Raw genomic sequence first — 24,256 nt, 5'->3', positions numbered from 1 at the left:
AAAATCAGCTGTCCCCTCCCAGTTGCCTGTCTTACCTATATGTTCTCAGTCTAGTTGCTCTCCCAGGGAAACTGTCTGATGGCTGAGACATAGCTACTTTAATGACAAGCTCACGGGTTATATTTCCAATGTTATTCAGGCTAATTTGTCCCACCCCATCATAACATAACAGAGGTAAAGGGTCTGGGCACAGTGGCTCATGACTGTAATCCCAGCTCTTTGGGAGGCCAAAGCAGGCAGATTGCTTGAACCCAGGAGTTCAAGACCAGGCTAGGCAACATAGGGAGACTATGTCTCTACTAAAAATACAAAATCAGCTGGATATGGTGGCAAACACCTGTAGTCCAGCTACTCAGGAGGCCGAGGTAGTAGGATCCCTTGAGTCTGAAAGTGAGCCAAGATCAAGCCACTGCACACCATTTGGGCAACAGAGTGAGACCCTGTCTTCTCTTTCCAGATCTACTAAGAGAAGACCCACTCCACCTCTCAGAATGCCCTACTCCCTGCGGAGGGACCTGCTCAAGTGTTGACTGATAGACAAGGCTTTAAGATAAGCTTTCTCCTTAACAAAACACCGGGCTCTTGAAGTCTTGGTGAGTGAAGGGACAGAGGGTGGGGCTGATTTTTTGAGACAACGCACTCTCCTGTATTGAAGCAAGACAGGCCCATTTCAAGGTCTGCTTCCACCACTGCAGGGAAAATACCAGAAACCTGGCAAGGCTAGAGGCACCATCAGTTTTTCAACCTTTAACAAAATTTCAACTGTTAACAAAATTGAGGAGTGAATAGTCTTTAGTGTTTTCTGTTGATAGACAAATTCTCAGCTGCCACCAGTATTCTGACAAAATAATAGGAATTAACTAAGAGGTCATATAGCACAGTGGTCTAGGCATGGGAACTCAGCCACCTGAGTTCAAATCCCAGGTCTGTTACCCCCAGCACCTTGCATTGGACAAGGTACATAACTTCTCTGTTAGGCGGACAGTACAGTCATAGTTGGGAGGATTCAATGCGTGAAAAGTGTAAGAGGCCTAAGATAGTGTCTAGCACGTAGTGTTCGACAGATGTCAGCTATTCTTTAAACACAATTTAAAAATATTTAGAAGATGTCTTGCAGTTTGATTTGGGGCTCTCTCTGGAATCCCTTCCCACCTCTCCTGGTCTCTCTCCTCTCCGTGTGCAGCCCTCCTTGGATCATTTCTTCTGCTGCTGCTCTGGATCTGAATTGTTCCCTCTGGGATGGTTTCCATGGGAAGGGAGGCTGGAGTGGCTAGGATCTCTAGGGTCTTTACCACTCAGGGACCAGCAGGGAAAACATACTGCAGGCACTCAGGGCATGGCCTGGTGAGGCAGCTCTTGGGGGCACTCACCGTGGAAGGGCTCTGGCAGGGCTGTTCTGTAGCATCAGTGACACCTGGCAACTGCATTCACCAACCCGGCTCCTGATTCCAAAGATCAAGAGGCCCTCTGGGCAAAGGGCCTGTTCAGTGTGGACTTGATCACAGGCTGCTGGCCACCAGGGAAGATGGAAGTCGACAGCTTGGCTGTGACATTCACCCCAGCCTTAGATTTAGGGCAGGACCCTCTCACTCTGTGGTCACCCTTTATTTTCTCAGCTCTTATTTAAAAAGAAGAAGAAAAACAGAATCTCTGAACAACAGCTAAGGCAGGCATCCAGAAGTAGGAATACTTTTCTGTAAGTATATAATGTAATCATTCAATCAATCAGTCACTCACTCAACCAATAAAAAGGGAAGGAGAAAGGCTAACCCTGCTGGGGACTGTGATAGAGCAGCTGGGTCTAGACAGATAGGCCCTGGTGGTGGGCCTGCCCAGTGATCTTGACTCTGACTCCATGATCCCTTAACACAGAGGTAGTTCCTTTCCCTCTCCTTCCCAGGAATGGAAGCACCTCCACCCCCACTCATTGATAATGCTCTCAGATCAGAACTTTTTGTGTTAAAAACCCAACAAGTGTTTTCCTACATGAGTGGCCCTTTCTCTTCTCCCTTCAGGTGGGGAGGGCTCAGGTTTTTTCGTGTCCATGAACCTGGTCAGTCTCCTGCTGGTGCACAGAGGCTCAGGCCCTCTGCTCAGGGGAGGGGCTGTACCCTGCCTGGCTGCAGTGCAGTGCATTTGCAGCAGATTGTCCCTCCAACCCCATAAGGCTGCCACCTGCTGGCATTTCTGAGCTTTGACCGGCCAAGAAGGTTCTGCTCAGGCTAGGGGAAGGGGTGGAGGCAGGTCTGTGAGCCAGAGATGACTAGTGATGGTTATAACGATTGCATTTCATACAGCACCCTCCAGCTTTCATGACACCCACACACAGTTCTTTCTTGATATCCACAGCATGCCAGAGAGGTATAGAGTACTGCCATGCCCAATTTAAAGATAAGGAAAAGGGGCTCTGGGGTGGGACCCTCAGGGTCTCTGACAACAGTGCTCCCACTCATGCCCCTGGATGTGGCCGTCTCACTAGCACTCAGACCCAATAGCAGATGTGCCAAGCTCTGTGACAGATTCTTTACATGAGCCATCTCATTTAATCTCAGAACAGCTCTGTGAGATTAGAGTCAGCACTGTTTTTATAAGGTAAGAAAAATGAGGCTTATAAAGATAAAGTAGTCCAGGCACAGTGGTTCACGCCTGTAATCCCAGCACTTTGGGAGGCTGAAGTGGGAGGATTGCTTGAGCTCACAAGTTTGACACCAGCCTGGGCAACATAGCAAGAGCTCACCTCTATTAAAAAATCATCATACTAAAGGTCAAGGTTAAGTAATTTGCCTAAACTCACAGAGCTTGCTAGTGGAGGCAGGGGTTAGGAACTGTGACCCTATGACATTTGCACCCCACCCTACTCTGCTTATCAGTACAAATCTGGTCTGGGACATGTGTGTGTCCATGCGCATATGTAGATATCAGTCATACACATGATGCACACATATACTGGTCTAGCTGGTGGGCACCTGCACCTGGAGGTCCATGTTTGGGAATATGTGCACATATTAGTTACACCCACCTGGACAGGCATCTGAGCATGCGTTCTTGTGCATTCTGCTGGTGTGTGTGGGTCTCCACCTCACTCTACAAGGCCTCCCTCCCAGTGGACAAGCACTGGAAGCCCATGGCCTAACCCAGGATTCTCACGGGCTCTGGGGTGCTGCTCACCCTTGGGCGCTGGCACCCATTTGAAGCAAGGAGAAACTAATCGTTGCTATCCTCCAGCCCTCCTCTTGCCTGCTGGGCTCCTCTCCTTTGTCCTTCTCCCCAGTGCCCTCGTGCTGTCCCAGGCAGTGCTGGTGCAGGTACCTTCCTGGCTGCCTTAGCTCTTTCACTCCTCTCTCCTCCCTGGCCATGCATCCCATAGCCTCCCAGCCACCCTCCTCAATGCTCAGGCTCTCAGAGGGCACAGACTCAAGGGCAGGGAGTCTCAAGTCTGGAGAATTTTGAGTTGAGGGTGTTCCTTTGCTCAACAAACAGTGGTTAGAAACCTCATGGGTGCCAGGCCCTGGGAAGACTAAGAGGTCCTCAGCGTGCCCCGAGTTCTCAACACTCAGAAAGGCTTATGGGCTTTGGGTGAGCTTGTAGAATAACCATGTGAAGTCACCCTGCTTCTGCCAGGCTGCTGGCCAGGGTCAGGTCACTCTTTTCCGATTTTTAAGCACAGCCTTGTGGGTGCTTGGGTTGACATGGAGCAGGAAGATGAGATGTCCGAGGGCTGTGTCTGCCTGGCAGTCCTTTCAGCATCTCCTCAGCAGAGTTTCTCCTGTCACCAGTAGAACACAGCCCAGATGTAAACATCAGGAGCAGATGCTGCCCAGATGGCTGCTTTACCCCAGCTGGACTCCTCTGAGGCTTTGGCAGTGGCCAGCCCTATGCCCCAAGCTGGAGGAAGCCGACTCTCCCCACGGGGGAAGCAGGTAAGGGCTTCTGTCACTTCCCATGACCTGTGCTCAAGCTGGGGGGCACAGACTCAGATAAGCCTCTCAAGGGCTCCTGCCCAGTCCAGCCCCAGGCCTTGCCCTGTGGCACCCAGCAGGCTAAGGGGTCAGAGGAAGGTGGAGGACTTGGGATACCAAGGCTGACCCATTAAGTGGAACATCCGGTGGTGGGGTGATCTGGTGGTAACCATTCCTACAGCCATACACTGAAATCTCTGCTGGGCCTTAAAGACAAACCGTGGGTTCATTTGCAGCCTACAAAGTTCATAGTGGCCTCCTGCATGGGACCTACATGTCAGATCACCTAAGCTGCTGGAACAGGGTCTTGGGGCCATCTTCGACAACTGCACACACCCCGTTACAAAATCAGGGCTGGGGCTGAAGATGAGGCCGCATCCCAGGAGCTGCCACAGAGCATACAGGGCTGTCATCCTACATACTGAAACTTTCACAGAGTCCTTTTGTCTCTGCTAACGAAGCCCTGAATAAGAGTCCCACTGGTTACAAAGCCTTGGATCCTGTCCCACCCTGAATCGTCTACCTCTTGGATGGGTTTTATATGGAAAAATCAGTTTAAAGAACTAATTTCCTGACAAGTATCAAGTGTTTCAAGTATTCCAGCTGGAATTTTGAGCTGAGTTTTTGTCATTTCCCTTTTGGTTCCGTAGACAAGAGCTAGGAAGGAAAGAGAGGCAGAAACTACCCACCCATACTTGCCTCACAACCCTAGCAGGGACAGGCAGGATCTGCCCAGCCCTCTGCCTCTGCACACCAGACCCCCGGCTTCCTCCCAGCCATCCAGTCGTTCCCCTCGAAAGGCACCCTGCCCTGGGTCTAGGTCGCTGGAGGAGCGAGGTCTTCCAGCTGGGATAGTCTAAATTTTATGACTGTCCCCAGCTGGCCCCAGACAGTCTACCTGTGGACCTCCTGGTGCACGCCTCCTCTCTGGCCTGGCAAACTTCCCACAGCCCTTTGCTTGGCTCTGTCCCCACCCCACCCTTTCTTGCTCAGCCTACTCAACAGCTAAGCCTTATCACATTTGCCAAGACTCAGCCCTCCTTTTCCATCAAAATCCCAAAACAAGCTCATCTCCTCTAGGATGTCTGGCTTGAGTAACATAAGTATTATCTCAAAGTGCTTCTCCTTCTATACAGACAAGATCATCAGCAGGTATTTTTACACATCACCGGTTTCCATTCTTTGTACTGACCTAGGGAGTAAGCGTGTACCTTCTCCCCATTTTGGAGGCAGAGTGGCCTTCCTGGTAATAACTAGTTCCTGGTAATAACTAGTTCAAGCATAAGGCAAAGGCAGTTGATGCGTTCTGAGTGGACTGCTAATAACAGCAGGGTGACCAGCAGCCCAGAAGCATCCCATCAGCTGACTGCAACAGGCATGTCATTGAGCTCAGCTGAGATTAGCTTTGCCTAATCAGCAGAACTTTATAGGAGACCCAAAGACTCCTAAGAAATAATAAAACTGCTTTTTAAAAAGTAGCTATTTTTAATAGTTATTAAGTATTGTGTGGCTTCCAAGGGTAGGTCTTAAAAGACACTGCAAGCTCCGACCTGGGCTCCCTCTTCGATCACTAGCTCTGGGGAAGCCAGCTGCCATGCCGTAAAGACACTCAAGCAGCCCCACAGAGAGGTCCACAAGGCAACGAGCTGAGTCCTCCCACCAACAGCCAGTGAGGAGCTAAGCCTCCTGCCACAGTCACGGGAGTGAGCCTTGGATGCGGGTCCTCCAGTGTCAGTCAAGCCTCCGAGACTGCAGCCCCTGCCGACATCCTGACTGAAACTGCAAAATCATCCAGCCAAGCTGCTTCCAAATTCCCAGCTGGGAGATGATAAACGTCTCAAGCTGCCAAGTTTCAGGGTAATTTGTTACGCGCCAATAGATAACAAATGCGTTCCCTCTCTCCCCCTGCTTTTCCAACTTTAATCCATTCCTCCTTCCTTCATACTCACCATAGGCCACATAATGGGGGAACAAGGATGCGACAAGACAGGATTCTGGGGAACTGAGCTCAAAAGGGAAGGTTCTAATGAACACTTGCTCTACTGAAGTGAAAGAAACAAAAGCTTGTGAGTAGCACCGAGCCTGCACTTACTTTACCTGGAAGTTGTATGCCATGAACCATGTTGTTGTGAACATAAAAACCAAATGTGGAGGCCCTTTCTCCTCTGCAAGGAAATAGTACACCTGATATTACTTAAACAAGCAAGTGATAAGCCTTACCTGACATGCTGAAAAATGACATGTTGGGGATTTTACTGTAAGAAACAAAATACACATTGGCAGAAATGTGGCATTTGGTAAAAAGTGGCTTGAATTCTTTCCATCTGCTACACTGATTTTCTCACACATCACCAAAATCAGAAAGCAAACCCAGCTCCGAGCGGATGAAATATGGAAACAAGTGTGAAGAAAGCAGGCCTAAGGAGCTCAGTGACTCAGAGATTAGCCATTGGCATCTCACTGCTGGGACCCTGGGCATTATATGTTGTAATGCCAGTAGCAGGGAATAAAGCTCAGAATATTCGCTGTCCTCAAAGGATTTAATTAGGAATAAGTGAGATTGTGAATATAAACTTGTTGGTATGCTAAAAAGCATCTTATAAGAGGTTATGATGCTCCTGTTATGAAGTTATAAATTTTTTTTGCCAATTTTGTCTACTTAAAGTTAGTAAATTAAGTCACTGGTATCATGTGAATTTTAAAATTTTCACATATTTTTGTGTCTGACTTTATGCCAAGAGTCCAAATAAAGAGTATTTAGTTAGTAATCTGGATAGCATAGCAGATATACATATCATTAGATTATAGACAAAATAGCTATACTTCTGAGAGAGTTGTAAAATTGCTGTTTACCATTATGGAAACTGAGATGAAGAAAGTCTTTGTAAATTGTACCTTGTAACCTCAGCAATCTAGTAGCTAAGTTATCAAATACTGAAGTTATGTAGAATGTTAAAACAATAGTCCTCATTAGAAATCTAAGCACAAATGGTTTGGAGTCCTCATCCAAATAAGTAGCCATCATTGTCTCTCTATACATGTATTTATATATACATGTACTGGTAAGACAGAAAGAGCTACAACTATGTATTAAACATATTAAATATGTTTTGTAAAAATATGAATACATATACTTATGTACTGTACATATATGTAATTACATATACATATGTATTGCATATATATGAATACATGTATAGGTATATTGTATATACATACACATATACTTACACATCTTCATGAGACCAATGCCAGGTCTCTATCCCAAAACAATTATGTTGGAATATATAGGATGACTGTGGCACTCATGCATAGTAAAAGCTCCCCGGGTCATCTTAATCAGGGCTGAGAACCACTGCTACACCTCTGCATCTGAAAGTCCTCTGAGTAGCTCATATTCTGTATGCACTTAAGTTACACTGGCTCATATGTGTCTATTCAGACTAGAATGACAATACTAATGGCAATATGAAAAGTCTTCATCTGATAAACTAATTCACTGAACTTTTCATTGCCTCCTAGGAAGGTACAACAGATATCAGTTACCTCCTGGTTTCCATTGTGGTAGGTGGAGGCACAGTATACTTTATGATGCCAAAAATGGTGTGATGGAGGGCCTTTCCTCTTTTACCTAGTCTCTATATTGCTTTTCATCTTTCTCATAGCCACATACTAGACCTCTCCAAGTCTGGACTGACAATTTTATTTTTAGGTATTTATTTGTAGTTATTGAGACTCTAAGCCCTCATCATCTTCCACGGCTGCTCCAGAAATTCTAACCTTCTTAGCGGTCCTAGAGTCCAAGGGAGCCTTCATGAGTTATGACTCCCCACACCTGTCTCTTCTCTGGGACCGTGTAAGCTTTGGTGGTCTGGAAGATAGTGAGGAGGTCTATGTTGCAGGTGAATTGAGCAGGGGGCAGGAGACAGGAGACACAAAAAGGGAAGAGAGAGACAGTGTTTATTCCCAAGTAAATGCCACAGCATTGACTAGTTAAAATTTCAATTCCCCTTATATTTTAGAAGATTTAGAACTACTTATAAATGCTAATTCCCATGGAGTTCTCACAGTGTTTATTCCCAAGTAAATGCCACAGCATTGGCTAGTTAAAATTTCAATTCCCCTGATATTTTAGAAGATTTAGAACTACTAATAAATGCTAATTCCCATGGAGTTCTCACATTAATGGAAAACTCAAAATGAAATACTGATTGGATATACGCTAACATGTTGGTGGTCATCACGCAGATTTCAAACTAAAAAGTACTGTTTTGATTTCAAATTACTGACCAGTTTCTCACCTTTTATACTTAGAAAGAATAAAATGTGTCAAAGGCAAACGGTATCCAAACAGATGTTTTGTAGAATCTAAGAAAGGACATTTCTGAGGACATTGAGCCCTTATAGGAACATATGCATATTCAGCCCTCAAAACTAAAATCAAGCTATCTGTGAAAAACTTTTGTGATGTGCCACTTTATATTACTGAATGCAACTTGTGTTGTCATTACAAATGATCCAGATACATGTTTTGTAGAATCCAGAAAATAATATTTCAGAGGTTTGAGGCCTGTATGTAAATATGAATATGCAGTTTTAAAAATTATAAACAAGCTGTGTGTGAATATGGTTTGTGTTGTGCTGTTTTCTATCACTGAGTGGAATCAATGCTTTGATTGAACAGATTCTAAACATGTGTTCTGTAGAAATCTAAGAAATGACATTTCAGAGCCCATTGAGCTTTTAGAGGAACATACAAATATCCAACCCTAGCAAGTAAAAAGAAGCTATCTGTGAAAGAGCTTTGTGACGTGCTGTTTTATATTTGGAGACTGAACCTGGGTTTTCATTAAACAAGTTCCAGTCACTCTTTTTGCAGAATCTAACAAGTGACATTTCTTAGCCTATTGAACCCTTATAGGAACATTTGAATATACAGCCCTAAAAACTAGAAACAAGCTGTTTGTGAAAGTGCTTTGGAATGTGCAGTTTCATAATACAAGATTGATCTTTGGTTTTGATTAAAGAGGTTCCAAACAATTTTTTTAGAATATAAGAAGTGACATTTCTCAACCTATTGTGGCTTTATAGGAACATATGAATATCCAGCCTTAAAATTTACAAACAAGCTATCTGTGAAAACACTTTGTGATATGCTGTTCTATATCACAGTATAGAACCTACCATTTGATTAGACAGGCTCCAAGTACACATTTTTTAGAATTCATGAAGTGACGTTTCTTAGCCTATTGAATAATTAGAAAAACATGCAAATATCCAGCCCTAAAAACTGGAAACAAGCTATCTGTGAAAATGATTTGTGATGTGCTGTTTTATATCACAGAGTGGAACCTAGGTTTTGATTCGAGAGGTTCAAAACAATTTTTTTTAGATTAAGAAGTGACATTTCTGATATTATTGAGCCATTAGAGGAACATATGAATAGCCATCCTTAAAAACTAGAAAGAAGCCATCTGTGCAAAGACTTAGTGGATGTGCTGATCGTATCACAGAATAGAACCTTGTTTTGATTCAATAAGTTCAAAACACTAATTTTGTAGATTCTAAGAAGTGACTTAGATTCTTTTTGAGCTTATTGAGCTCCTGAGCAGCTGGGATTACAGGTGCATGCCACCACGCCCAACTAATTTTTGTAGAGTCTACGAAGTGACATTTCTGGGCCCATTGAGGCCTATTAAAAAGAAATGAATATCTAACCCTGAAAACTAAAAATAAGCTATCAAGGAAAACGATTTGCGATGTGTTGTTTCATATCACAGAGTGGAACATGTGTTTCAATTCACAGAGTTCCAAACATTCTTTATGTAGAATCTATGAACTGACATTTCTGAGCCCATTGAGGCCTATTAGGAAATAACAAATATCCAGTCTTAAAAACTAAAAACAAGGTATCAGTGAAAGCACTTTCTAATGTGCTGTTTCATTTCACAGAATGGAACCTGTGTTGTGAGTCCCTGGATTCCAAACACTCTTTTTGTAGAATCTATGAAGTGACATTTCTTATCTCATGGAGGCCTATTAAGAAAATATGGGGCAGGGTGCAGTGGCTCATGCCTGTAATCCCAGAACTTTGGGAGATTGATCTGAGGCAGGCAGATCAATTGAGGTCAGGAGTTTCAGACCAGCCTGGCCAACATGGTGAAACCTTGTTTCTACTAAAAATACAAAAATTAGCCAAGTGTGGTGGCAGGCAACTGTAATCCCAGATCCTCAGGAGGCTGAGGAAAGAGAATTGCTTGAACCCAGGAGGCAGAGGTTGCAGTGAGCTGAGATCATACCACTGTACTCCAATCTGGGTGACAGAGCAAAATTCAATCTCAAATTAAAAAAAAAAAAAAAAAATATATATATATATATATATTAAAACTAGAAACAAACTGTCTTTCAAAATCCTTTGCGAGGCTGGGCACAGTGGCTCATGCCTGTAATCCCAGCACTTTGGGAGGCCAAGGCAGGTGGATCACCTGAGGTCAGGAGTTCAAGACCACCCTGGCCAACTTGGTGAAACTGGTCTCTACTAAAAAATATATTTAAAATTATAATATATAATATAATATATTAAATATATATTTAAAAAATTAGCCAGGCGTGGTAGTGCATGCTTGTAATTCCAGCTGCTTGGGAGGCTGAGACAGGAGAATCACTTGAACCAGGGAGGTGGAGGTTTTGGTGAGCCAAGATCGCACCATTGCACTCCAGCCTGGGTGACAAGAGTGAAACTCCATCTCAAAAAAAAAAAAAAGAAGAAAAATAAATGAAAAGAAAATCCTCTGTGATGCACTTTCTATTGTAACAGAATGGAACCTGTATTTTGATTCACCAGGTCCCAAACACTCTTTCTGTAGAATGTACAAAGTGACATTTTTCATCTCATTGAGGCCTATTAGGAAATATGAATATACAACCCTAAGAACTAGAAACAAGCTACCTGTGAAACATTGAGGCCTATTAGGAACAAATGAATATCCAGCCCTAAAAAGTAGAAACAAGCTATCTGTGAAAATGCTTTGCAATGTGCTTTTCAACATTACAGAATGGAACCTGTGTTTTGATTCACCACACCTGGTTACAAACACTCTTCTTGTAGAATATACAAAGTGATATTTCTGAGCCCATTGAGGCCTATTAAAAAAATAAATATCCAGTCCTAAAAACTAGAACAAAGCTATCAGTGAAAACGCTTTGTGATTTGCTGTTTCATATTGCAGAATAGAACCTGTGTTTTGGTTCACCAAGTTCCAAACACTCTTTTTGTAGAATCTACAGAGTGACATTTTTCATCTCATTGAGGCCTATTAAGAAATATGAATATACAACCCTAAGAACTAGAAACAAGCTACCTGTGAAAACACTTTGTGATGTGCTTATTTATATCAAAGAATGGAACCTGTGTTTTCATTCATCAGGTTCCAAACATGCTTTATGTAGAATCTCTAAAGTGACATGACTGAGCTTATTGAGGCTAGATAGGAAAAAGTGAATAATCAGCCCTAAAAAGTAGAAACAAGCTATCTGTGAAAACGTTTTGCAATGTGCTGTTTTATATCACAAAGTGGAACCTGTGTTTTGACTCACCAGGTTCCAAACTCACTTTTTGTAGAATATACTAAATGATATTTCAGAGCCCATTTTGGCCTGTAGAGAAAAAATTGAATATCCAGCCCTAAAATCTAGAAACAAGCTAACTGTGAAAATTTTTTGTGATGTGCTGTTTTATATTACAGAATGGAAACTGTGTTTTGATTCACCAGGTTTGCAGCACTCTGTTTGAAGAGTCTCTGAAGTGACATTTCTAAGCCCATTGAGACCTTGAAAGAACATACGAATATCCAGCCCTAAAAATTAGAAACAAGCTATCTGTGAAAACACTTTGTGATGTGCTGTTTTGTATCACTGAATGGAACATGTGTTTTGATTCACCAGGTTCCAGACACCTTTTTTGTAGAATCTACAAAGTGATATTTCTGAGCTCTTTGAGGCCTATTAAAAAGAAATGAATATCCAGCTCTGATTGTTTTCTCACCTAGCTTGTTTTTAGTTCTCAGAGCTGGCAAGAAAACCATTTGTGATGTGCTGTTTCATGTCACAGATGGAGCCTGTTTTTCAATTCACCGAGTTCCAAACACTCTTTATGTAGAACCTATCAAGTGACATTTCTGAGCACATTGAGGTTCCACAGGAACAATGGAATAACCAGCCCTGAAAACTAGAACCAATGTATCTGTCAAAACACTTTGTGATATGCTGTTTCATATCACAGAATGGAATTTATGTTTTTATTTACCAGGTTTGTGCACTCTTTTTGATAAATCTATGAAGTGACATTCTTAAGCTCATTGAGGCCTTACAGGAACGTATGATTATCGAGCCCTAAAAGCTATAAACAAGCTATAAGTGAAAACGCTTTGTTATGAGCTGTTTCATATCACAGAATGGAACTTGTGTTTTGATTCACCAGGTTCTAAACACTCTTTTTGTAGAATCTACAAAGTGACATTTCTGAGCCCATTGAGGAGTATTAAGAAGAAATTAATATCTAGCCCTAACAACTGAAAACAAGCTAGCAGAGAAAATGATTTGTGAGGTGCTGTCTCATATCACAGAATGGAACTTGTGTTTTGATTCGCTAGGTTCCAAACACGCTTTTGTAGCCTCTATTAATTGACATTTTTTAGTCTATGGAGTCCTATTACAAAAAATGAATATCCAGCCCTAATAACTAGAAACAAGCTATCTGTGAACATGTTTTGTGATGTGCTGTTCCATATCTAAGATTGAAACCTGTGTTTACAGAAAAAAACAGGAATAGCTCTAGGAGTCCTTACACAGGTCCGAGGGACAAGCTTGCAACCCGTGGCATACCTGAGTAAGGAAATTGATGTAGTGGCAAAGGGTTGGCCTCCTTGTTTATGGGTAGTGGCAGCAGTAACAGTCTTAGTATCTAAAGCAGTTAAAATGATACAGGGAAGAGATCTTACTGTGTGGACACCTCATGATATGAACGGCATACTCACTGCTAAAGGAGACTTGTGACTGTCAGACAACTGTTTATTTAAATATCAGGCTCTATTACGTAAAGGACCAGGGCTGCGACTGTGTACTTGTGCAACTCTTAACCCAGCCACATTTCTTCCAGACAATAAAGAAAAGATAAAACATAACTGTCAACAAGTAATTGCTCAAAACTATGCCGCTCGAGGGGACCTTTTAGAGGTTCCCTTGACTGATCCCGACCTCAGCTTGTGCACTGATGGAAGTTCCTTTGTAGAAAAAGGACTTTGAAAAGTGGGGTATGCAGTGGTCAGTGATAATGGAATACCTGAAAATAATCCCCTCACTCCAGGAACTAGCGCTCAGCTGGCAAAACTAATAGCCCTCACTCGGGCACTAGAATTAGGAGAAGGAAAAAGGGTAAATATATATGCAGTCTCTAAATATGCTTACCTAGTCCTCCATGCCCATGCAGCAATATGGAGAGAAAGGGAATTCCTAACTTCCGAGGGAACACCTATCAAACATCAGGAAGCCATTAGGAAATTATTATTGGCTGTACAGAAACCTAAAGAGGTGGCAGCCTTACACTGCTGGAGTCATCAGAAAGAAAAGAAAAGAGAAATAGAAGGGAACCGCCAAACGGATACTGAAGTAAAAAGAGCCGCAAGACAGGACCCTCCATCAGAAATGCTTATAGAAGGACCCCTAGTATGGGGTAATCCCCTCTGGGAAACCAAGCCCCAATGCTCAGCAAGAAAAATAGAATAGGAAACCTCACGAGGACATACTTTTCTCCCCCACAGATGGCTAGCCACCAAAGAAGGAAAAATACTTTTGCCTGCAACTAACCAATAGAAATTACTTAAAATCCTTCACCAAACCTTCCACTTAGGCATTGATAGCACCCATCAGATAGCCAAATTATTATTTACTGGACCAGGCCTTTTCAAAACTATCAAGCAGATAGGGCCTGTGAAGTGTGCCAAAGAAATAATCCCCTATACTGCAGGCCATACATTTCAGTCCCTGTATCTTTAACCTCCTTGTTAAGTTTGTCTCTCCGAGAATTGAAGCTGTAAAACTACAAATCGTTCTTCAAATGGAGCCCCAGATATAGTCCATAACTAAGATCTACCACAGACCCCTGGACCAGCCTGCTAGCCCATGCTCCAATGATAATGACATCAAAGGCACCCCTCCCGAGGAAATCTCAATTGCACAATCCCTACTACACCCCAATTCAGCAGGAAGCAGTTAGAGCAGTCATCAGCCAACCTCCCCAACAGCACTTGGGTTTTCCTGTTGAGAGGGGGGGACTGAGAGACAGGACTAGCTGGATTTCCTAGGCCAACTAAAAATCCCTCAGCCTAGCTGGTAAGGTGACTGCATCCACCGTTAAACATGGGGCTTGCAACTTAGCTCACACCCAAACAATCAGATCACTAAAATGCTAATTAGGCAAAAACAGGAGGTAAAGAAATAGCCAATCATCTATCTCCTGAGAGCACAGTGGGAGGGACAAGGATCGGGATATAAACCCAGGCATTCGAGCTGGCAACAGCTACCCTCTTCGGGTCCCCTCCCTTTGTATGGGAGCTCTGTCTTCACTCTATTAAATCTTGTAACTGCAAAAAAAAAAAAACAAAACAAAAAAAACAAAAAAAAAAAAACAAAAAAAAAACACCTGTGTTTAAATTCACCAGGTTCCAAACACTCTTTTTGCAGAGTCTATGAAGTGCTATTACTGAGCCAACTGGAACGTATTAGGAAACAACTAATATCCAGCCCTAAAAACAAGAAACAAGCTATTTATGAAACAACTTTCTGCTGTGCTCCTTAGTATCACAGAATGGAACCTATGTTTTTATTCACCAGATTCCAAACACTCTTATTGTAGAATCGATAGAGTGACATTTCTGAGCCCATTGAAGCCTATTAAGAAAAAACAAATACCCAGTCCTAAAAAGTAGAAACAAGCTATCAGCGAAAATGCTTTTTGATATGCTGTTTCCTATTACAGGATGAAAACTGTGTTTTGATACACCAAATTCCAAACACTCTTTTTGTAGAATCTACCAAGTGACATTTCTGAGTCCATTGAGTCCTTATAGGAAAAAAAATGAATATCAAGCCCTAAGAAGTAGATACAAGCTATCTGGGAAAATGCTTTGTGATTTGCTACTTCATATTACAGAATAGAACATGTGTTTTGATTCACCAGGTTCCAAACCTGCTTTTTGTAGACTCCACGAAGCCCATTGAAACCTACAAAGAAAAAATGAATATCGAGTCCTAAAAGCTAGAAACAAGCTGTCTGTGAAAACACTGTGTCATGTGCTATCCCATATCTCAATTTGGAACCTGTGTTTTAAGTCACCAGCTTCTAAACACTCTTTTGGTGGCATCTACAAAGTGACATTTCTGAACCCATTGAGGCCTATTAGGAAAAAAACAAATAGTCCTAAAAGCCAGAAGCAAGCAACCAGTGAAAACACTTTTGGATTTGCTATTTCATATCACGGCATGGAACATGTGTTTTGATTCACACTCTTTTTGTGGAATCTAAGAAGTGACATTTCTGAGAACATTGAGGCTTTACACAAACAAACAAATATCCAGTACTAAAAACTAGAAAAAAGCTATCTATTAAAATACTTTGTGATGTCGTATCACAGAGTGAAACCTGTGTTTTCATTTACCAGATCACAAACACTTTTTTTGTAGAATATAATAAATGACATTTTTGAGCTGGTAGAGACCTATTAGGAAAGAACAAATATCCAGCCCTGAAAACAAGAACAAAACTATCTGAAAATGCTTTTTGATGTTCTGTTTTATATCACAGTAGGAAAACTGTGTCTTGATTCACCAGGTTCCAAAAACTCTTTTTGTAGAGTCTATGAAGTGACCTTTCTGACCCCATGGAGGTCTTACAGGAACATGAAAATGTCCAGCCCTAAGGAGTAGAATCAAGCTCTCTGTGAAAACAGTTTGTGATGTGTTGTTCGTATCACAGAATGGAACATGTGTTTTGAATCACCAGGTTCCAAACACTCCTTTTGTAGAATATATGAAATGACATTTCTTAGCCCATTGAGGCCTATTAGGAAAAAATGAATATCCAGCCCTAAAAACTAGAAACAAGCTATCTGTGAAAACACTTTATGATGTGCTGTTTCATATCACAGAATGGATGTTGTATTTTGATTCACCAGGTTCCACACTTCGTTTCTGAGGAATCTATGAAGTGACATTTCTGAGCCCATTGAGGCCTTATAGGAACATAAGAATATCCAGCCCTAAAAACTAGAAACAAGCTGTCAGTGAAAACACTTTGAGATGTGCTGTTTTATGTCACTGAATGGAACCTATGTTTTGATTCACCACGTTTCAAACACTCTTTTTGTAGAATCTACAAAATGATATTTCTGAACACATTGAGGCCTATTAAGAAAAAACAAATATCCAGCCCTAGAAACAAGCTATCTGTGAAAATGCTTTGTGATATGCTGTTTTATATTACAGAATGGAACCTATGTTTTGATTCAGCCGATTTGAAGCACTGATTTTGAATCTCTGAAGGGACATTTTTACAGGAACATACGAATATTGAGCCGTAAAAACTAGAAACAAGCAGTCTGTGAAAACGCTTTGTGATGTGCTGTTTCATATCACAAAATAGAGCTTTTGTTTTGATAGATCAGGTTCCAAACACTCTTTTGGTAGAATGTACAAAGTGAAATTTCTGAGTTAATTGAGGCCTATAGGGAAAAATGAGTATTCAGCCCTAATAATTAGAAACAAGCTATCTGTGAATATGTTTTGTGATGTGCTGTTCCACATCTAAGATTGGAACCTGTGTTTAAATTCACCAGGTACCAAAAACTCTTTTTGTAAAATCTATGAAGTGACATTACTAAGTCGATTGCAGCCTGTTAGGAAAAAGCTAATATTCAGCCCTAAAAACAAGAAACAAGCTGTGAAAATGCTTTGTAATTTGCTGTTTCATATTACAGATTGGAAGCTGTATTTTGATTCACCAGGTTCCAAACATTTTTTTGTAAAATCTGCAAAGTGACATTTCTAAAGCCATTGAGGACAATCAGGAAAAAATGAATATCCAGCCCTAATAGCTAGAAACAAGCTATATGGAAATATGCTTTGTGATGTGCTGTTCCATATCCTAGATTGGAATCTCTGTTTAAATTCATCAGGTTGCAAACACTCTTTTGGTAGATTCTGCCAAGTGACATTACTGAGCCAATTGGGACCTATTAGGAAAAAATGAATATCCAGCCCTAAAAACAAGAAACAAACTATCTGTGAAAATGTTTTAGGATGTGCTGTTTAATATCACAGAATGGAATTTGTGTTTTGATTCACCAGGTTCCAAACACTCTTTTTGTAGGATCTATGAAGTGACATTTCTGAGCCCATTGAGGCCTCATAGGAACATATGAATATCCAGCCCTAAAAACTAGAAACAAGCAATCTATGAAAATGCCTTGTGGTATGCTGTTTTACATCACTGAATGAAGCTTGTGTTTTGATTCAACAGGTTCCAAAAACTCTTTTTTAGAATATATGAAATGATATTTCTGAGCCCATTGAGGCCTATTAGGAAAAAATGAATATCTATCCCTAAAAACTAGAAACAAGCTACCTGTGAAAACGCTTTGTGATGTCCTGTTTCATATCTCAGAATGGATGTTGTATTTGGATTCACCAGGTTCCAAACTTCCTTTTGGTAGAATCTATGAAGTGACATTTGTGAGCAAATTGAGGATTTATAGAAATATAAGAATATCCAGCCCTAAAAACTAGAATGAAGCTATCATTGAAAACACTTTGTGATGTGCTGTTTCATATAACAGGAAAGAACCTGCATTTGATTCAACAGGATCCAAAAACTTTTTTTGTAAAATTTACAAAGTGACATTTGTAAATCCATTGAGGTCTCCCTGGAACTTACGAATATCTCGAGACCTAAAAACTAGAAACAAGCTATCAGTGAAAATGCTTTGTGATGTGTGGGGTCATATACAAAATGGGAACGGGAACTGTGTTTTGATTCACAAGGTTTGAAGCACTCTATTTGAAGAATATATGAAGTGACATTTCTGAGCCCATTGAGGCCTTACAGGAACATACGTAAACTAGCCCTAAAAACTAGAAACAAGCTATCTCTGAATATGCTTTGTGATGTGCTATTCCATATCTCAGATTGGAACCTGTGTTTAAATTTACCAAGTTCCACACACTTATTTTGTAGATTCTACGAAGTGACATTACTGAGCCAATTGGGGCCTAGTATAAAAAATCCAGCCCTAATAACAAGAAACAAGCTATCTGTGAAAACACTTTCTGATGTGCTGTTTAATATCACAGAATGAAACCCATGTTTTGTTTTTCATTTTTTGAATTTTTTTGAGACAAAGTCTCACTCTGTCACCCAGGCTGGAGTGCAGTGGCATGATCTCAACTCACTGCAACTGTCTGCTGGGTTCAAGTGATTCTCCTGCCTCAGCTTCCCGAGTAGCTGGATTACAGGCACCTGCCACCACACCTGGCTAATTTTTTGTGTGTTTTCTGTAGAGATGTCGTTTCACCATGTTGGCCAGGCTGGTCTCAAACTCCTGACCTCAAGTTATCCACCCACCTCAGCCTCTCAAAGTGCTGGGATTTCAGGTGTCAGCCACAACACCCGGCCAGAACCTGTGTTTTGATTCACCAGATTCCAAACACTCTTTCCGTAGAATCTATGAAGTGACATCTCTGAGCCCATTGAGGTCTATAAAGAAATAACAAATATCCTGTCTAAAAACTAGAAGCAAGCTATCAGTGAAAACACTTTTTGATGTGTTGTTTTATATCACAGAATTATACCTGTGTTTTGATTCACCAGCTTCCAAAACCTGTTATGTATAATCTACAAAGTGACATTTCTGAGCCTATTGAGGCTTTACAGGAATGAATGAATATCCAAGCTATCTGTGAAAAGGCTTTGTGATGTGTTGTTTCATATCACAGAATGGAACCTGTGGGGTTTTTTTTGTTTTTTTTGTTTTTTTGTTTTTTGAAATGGAGTCTTACTCTGTTGCCCAGGCTGGAGCGCAGTGGCACAATCTCGGCTCACTGCAAGCTCCGCCTCCCAAGTTCATGCCATTTTCCTGCCTCAGCCTCCCGAGTAGCTAGGACTACAGGTGCCCACCACAACGCCTGGCTAATTTTTTTTTTTTTTTAGTAGACACCGGGTTTCACTGTGTTAGCCAGGATGGTCTCAATCTCCTGACCTTGTGATCCACCTACCTCGGTCTCCCAAAGTGCTGGGGTTACAGGCATGAGCCACCATGCCCACCAGAACCTGTGTTTTGATTCACCAGTTTCCAAACACTCTTTTTGTAGAATCAAAGAAGTGACATTATTGAGCCAATTTAGGCCTATTAGAGAAAAAAGAAATATTCATCACTAAAAACAAAAACCAAGCTATCTGTGAAAACACTGTTTGATGTGCTGTTTCATATCACAGAATGGTAACTGTATCTTGAATCTACAGGTTCTAAACACTCTTTTTGTAGAATCTACGTAGTGACATTTATGAGTCCATTGAGGCCTCACTGGAACATTTGAATATCCAGCCTAAAAACTAGAAACAAGCTATTAGTGAAAATACTTTATGATGTGCTGTTTCCTATTGCAGAATACTAACTGTTTTGATTCGTGAGGTTTGAAGCATTCTTTTTTTTTTGAGACGGAGTCTCGCTCTGTCGCCCAGGCTGGAGTGCAGTGGCCGGATCTCAGCTCACTGCAACCTCCGCCTCCTGGGTTTACACCATTCTCCTGCCTCAGCCTCCCGAGTAGCTGGGACTACAGGCGCCCGCCACCTCGCCCGGCTAGTTTTTTGTATTTTTTAGTAGAGACGGGGTTTCACTATGTTAGCCAGGATGGTCTCGATCTCCTGACCTCGTGATCCGCCCGTCTCGGCCTCCCAAAGTGCTGGGATTACAGGCTTGAGCCACCGCTCCCGGCCATGAAGTGACATTTCTAAGCCCATTGAGACCTTACAGGATCATACAAGTATCCAGCACTAAAAACTAGAAACAAGCTATCAGTGAAAACTCTTTGTGGTGTACTGTTTCATATCACTGTATGGACCCTGTGTTTGATATACCACATTTCAAACACTCTTTTTGTAGAATCTAAAAACTGACATTTCTAAGCCCACTGAAGCCTATTAGGAAAAAAAGAATATCCAGTCCTCAAAAGTAGAAGCAAGCTATCTGGGAAAATGCTTTGTGATGTTTTGTTTCATATTACAGAATGGATGCTGTATTTTGATTCACCAGGTTTCAAACTTTCTTTTAGTAGAATCTATGAAGTGACATTTCTGAGCTCATTGATGCCTTATAGGAACATATGAATATTCAGCCCTAAACAGTAGAAAAGGGCTATCTGGGAAGATGCTTGGTGATGTGCTGTTTCATATCACAGAATGGAACCTGTGTGTTGATTCACCAGGTTCCAAACACTTTTTTGTAAAATCTACAGAGTAATATTTATGAGTTCATTGAGGCCTCACTGGAACATATGAGTATCCAGCCCTAAAAACTAGAAACAAGCTATCAGTGACAATGTTTTGTGATGTGCTGGGTCATATTACAGAACAGAAACTCTGTTTTGATTGACCAAATTTGAAGCACTCCTTGAAGAATCTATGAAGTGACATTTCTTAGCCCATTGCGACCTTACAGGAATATACAAATATTTCATGTTAATCCTAAACATTAAAAAGGTGCTGTCTGTGAAAACACTTTGTGCTGTGCTGTTTTACATTAAAGAATGGAACCTTTGTTTTGGTTCACCAGGTTCCAAACACTCTTTTTGTGGAATCTGTGAAGTGACATTTCTGAGCCTATTGAGGCCTTATGGAATAAAAGAATAACCTGCCGAGACCAGCTCGGTCGAGGAGACCCTAACACAGCAGCAGTAGAGGAATTAAAGACACACACACAGAAATACAAAGGTGTGAAGTGGGAAATCAGGGGACTCACAGCCTTCAGAGCTGACAGCCCTGAACAGAGATTTACCCACGTATTTATTAACAGCAAACCAGTCATTAGCATTGTTTCTATAGATGTTAAATTAACTAAAAGTATCCCTTATGGGAAATGAAGGCATGGGCCGAACTAAAGGAATAGGTTGGGCTAGCTAACTGCAGCAGGAGCATGTCCTTAAGGCACAGATCACTCATGCTATTGTTTGTGGCTTAAGAATGCCTTTAAGTGGTTTTCTGCCCTGGGCAGGCCAGGTGTTCCTTGCCTTCATTTCCATAAACCCACAACCTTCCAGCGTGGGCATCGTGGCCATCATGAGCCTGTTACAGTGCTGCAGAGATTTTGTTTATGGCCAGTTTTGGGGCCAGTTTATGGCCAGATTTTGGGGGGCCTGCTCCCAACATGTCCCCCTTTGATTTGCAAATCGATAAAAGCGAGGGCAGCTTTGTGACAGTGAGCTACTTCTCGCAGGAATCAGGATCCGAATCTGCAGACTATACAAAGACAAACAACACAGATTAAAAGTACAGTCGTTGAAATAACAGAGCTTCCAAGTGTTTTTATCCATTTTAATGGGTTACTAGCTGCTAATTTGTCTGCAGCTCCTTTAAGCACTCCAGTTCCTGGCATTAAGGTCCGGTGTGCCTGGGATGCTTTAAATATTTGTTCTTTAATTTTGCTATATCCAAAAACAAGTTTGCAGAGTGTCCTTCTAGATGCTTTTTTATTCTTTCCCAAATTTTGATCTTATTAAGAGTTATTAATAGTTTCCACAAATCCTTGTGTTTAGCTCCTAGAGTGGGCCATATCATGAGGTTGAGGTGCCACTATACCGCCATGGTTCCAGATAATAGGAACTCTTGCCGTACTTCTTATTATATCTACCATCTGACCATTTGGTTCAGATCATCTGAACATTGTGTAACTGTGGCATGCAGACTGAGAGGTGGAATTCAAGCTAAACATCCCCTTAGGGGACCAATTAATAATGATTCCATAGGAATTGTTGTGCAGCACCTCTGCCTGTTCTGCAAAGCAATCTTCCTAAACAAGTATGTTCATTATTTCTGACTGGGTCCAATCCTGTTTACAAATAGGTTTTTGAGGGAGGTATGCCTCAATTATAGGAGCAGATTTATTATGGTAAATACTGAGATCAAAAAGCATGTGTAACTGTGTCATAGAGTGATTGCATCTAGGCATTATTGCCAGCCAAGATTGATCAATATGCCCATTAAGTAGAATTGTTCTCTGTGTTAGCCCTTATTGAAGGAATACTCATGGCAGTGGTGATAACCGCTATCATAGCTACCATTAAATTACTCGTTGTGACTGGTTGTCCCATTTTCCTCAAGTTTTCTTCTGCCATCTGTGACAGCTTCTTGATCTGTCCCTAGGTGGGTGGCTGTGTTCAACGGGTGTTGCCCATGACAGTTGGGGTCCTCCTCAGTGTCAGCCTTGACATGGCTGCAACCGGGGGATCCTCGGGGTCCTCCCAGAGTGTCTTCCTCAGCATCTGGCTCATGATAAGGTTTCAGGTGTCTTGATGGTATCCAAATAGGCTGTTGATTTTGGCCTGGAGAAACACAAGCATAACCTCTACCCCAAGTAATTATTTTACCTATTTCCCAACTTTTTGTTATTGGATCTCTCCACCAAATCAGTTGTTATGTTTCTGTCTTTGCAGCTGGTTTCTGTAGATGCTGTTCAGCTGCTGATAACATCTTGCCTTTGGGCAGGCTCAAAAAATTTAAAGTTAATAATGCTCGGTTCAGTTGCATCTATGGGGTTCCATATTCTTTGTCTCCCCCTTTCTGCTTTTACAACTGCAGTTTCAGGGAAAGATTCATTCTTTCCACTATGGCTTGTCCTTGGGAATTGTATGGGATATTGGTAATGTGTTTAATATTCCACGTAGAGAAAAATGTAGCTAGAGCTTGGCTAGTACAGTGTGGGGCATTATCTGTTTTAATAGAAGCTGGAATGCCCATCACCACAAAACACTGCAAAAGGTGATGTTTAACACAGACAGAAGACTGTCCTGATTGGCATGTAGCCCAGACAAAGTGAGAAAAGGTGTCCACACATACATGTACATAAGCTGGTCTCCCAAACGAGGGAATATGTGTGACATTCATTTGCCAAAGAGAGTTAGGTTCCAGTCCTCGAGGATTAACTCCTCCTGTAAAAGATGAGGAATGTACCATTTGGCAAGTTGGGCATCGCTGGATAATAGCTTTAGCTTCTTTCCAGGTAATGCTGTATCTGTGTTTGAGACCAGAGGCATTAACATGGGTTAAATTGTGGAAGTGTCTAGCATTAAGATACTGCAGTAGCAATTAGGCGATCAGCCATTTGATTCCCTTCAGTCAAAAGTCCTGGAAGAGGTGTATGAGCCCTAATGTGAGTGATGTAAAAAGGATGCATTCTACTCCTAACTGCTGTTTGCAATTGGGTAAATAAAGTCATGAGTTGTTTATCTGCATGAAATAATAACTGAGCATTTTCAATTAACTGTGTGGAATGAACCACGTATGAAGAATCAGAAATCACATTAATAGGCATATCAAAAGCAGTCAATAGCTCAGTTACAGCTACAAGCTCCACTTTTTGAGCTGAAGTATAGGGCGTCTGGAAAACTTTACTTTTTGAGCCAGAATAAGCACCTTTCCCATTACTAGACCCATCTGTAAAACAATGAAAACACTTAGCCACCTGCAGGTTGTTTACCGCAGGAATTGTAAATGCAAACCATTTACAGTCTTTTTCAGCTAAAGGGATAGTAAAGAAACAGTCTTTTAAATCTATGACTATTAAAGGCCAATTTTTTTGAATTACAGCAGGAGAAGGCAATCCTGGCTTTAATGCTCCTATAGGTTGTATAACTGAATTGCTGGCTCTTAAGTCAGTTAACATTCTCCATTTATCTGATTTTTTTCTTAATTACGAAAACTGGAGAATTCCACGGGGAAAATGTTGGAGCTATGTGCCCATTTTCTAATTGTTCAGTAACTAATTTCTCTAAAGCCTCTAGTTTCTCTTTACTTAACGGCCATTGTCTATCCAAATTGGCTTATATGTTAACCATTTTAAAGGTATAGGTTCTGGAGGCTTAACAATGGCTGCCATCAAAAATGATATCCTAATCTTTGGCAGGAACTTTTTAAACCTTGCAAATTTTTTTTTCTAGTCCCATACTAGGGACATACCCCATTTCATGCATCATAT

At 41.5% G+C, this 24,256-nt stretch overlaps 1 long non-coding RNA gene across 6 annotated transcripts in view; it reads left to right on the top strand.

Moving 5' to 3' along the window:
• Positions 1 to 356: 356 nt before the first annotated feature.
• The window catches only part of LOC103881890, a 38,062-nt gene continuing 14,162 nt past the window's right edge, over positions 357 to 24,256 (top strand). The window contains exons 1-4 of one of the 6 annotated variants that reach the window (XR_004182074.1): positions 357 to 593; positions 1,617 to 1,696; positions 3,780 to 3,920; positions 5,483 to 5,816. This is a non-coding gene — a long non-coding RNA (uncharacterized LOC103881890). Of the gene's footprint in view, positions 3,921 to 5,482; positions 5,817 to 24,256 lie in introns of all 6 variants that reach the window. The other 5 variants (XR_004182076.1, XR_004182073.1, XR_004182075.1 and 2 more) reach the window with 5 other exon arrangements.

This window comes from Papio anubis, chromosome 2 (assembly GCF_008728515.1).
Source record: "Papio anubis isolate 15944 chromosome 2, Panubis1.0, whole genome shotgun sequence".
NCBI classification, from domain to species: Eukaryota; Metazoa; Chordata; class Mammalia; order Primates; family Cercopithecidae; genus Papio; species Papio anubis.
Note: the sequence above shows the minus strand (reverse complement) of the source record. Positions and strands in the feature narration are given on the sequence as shown.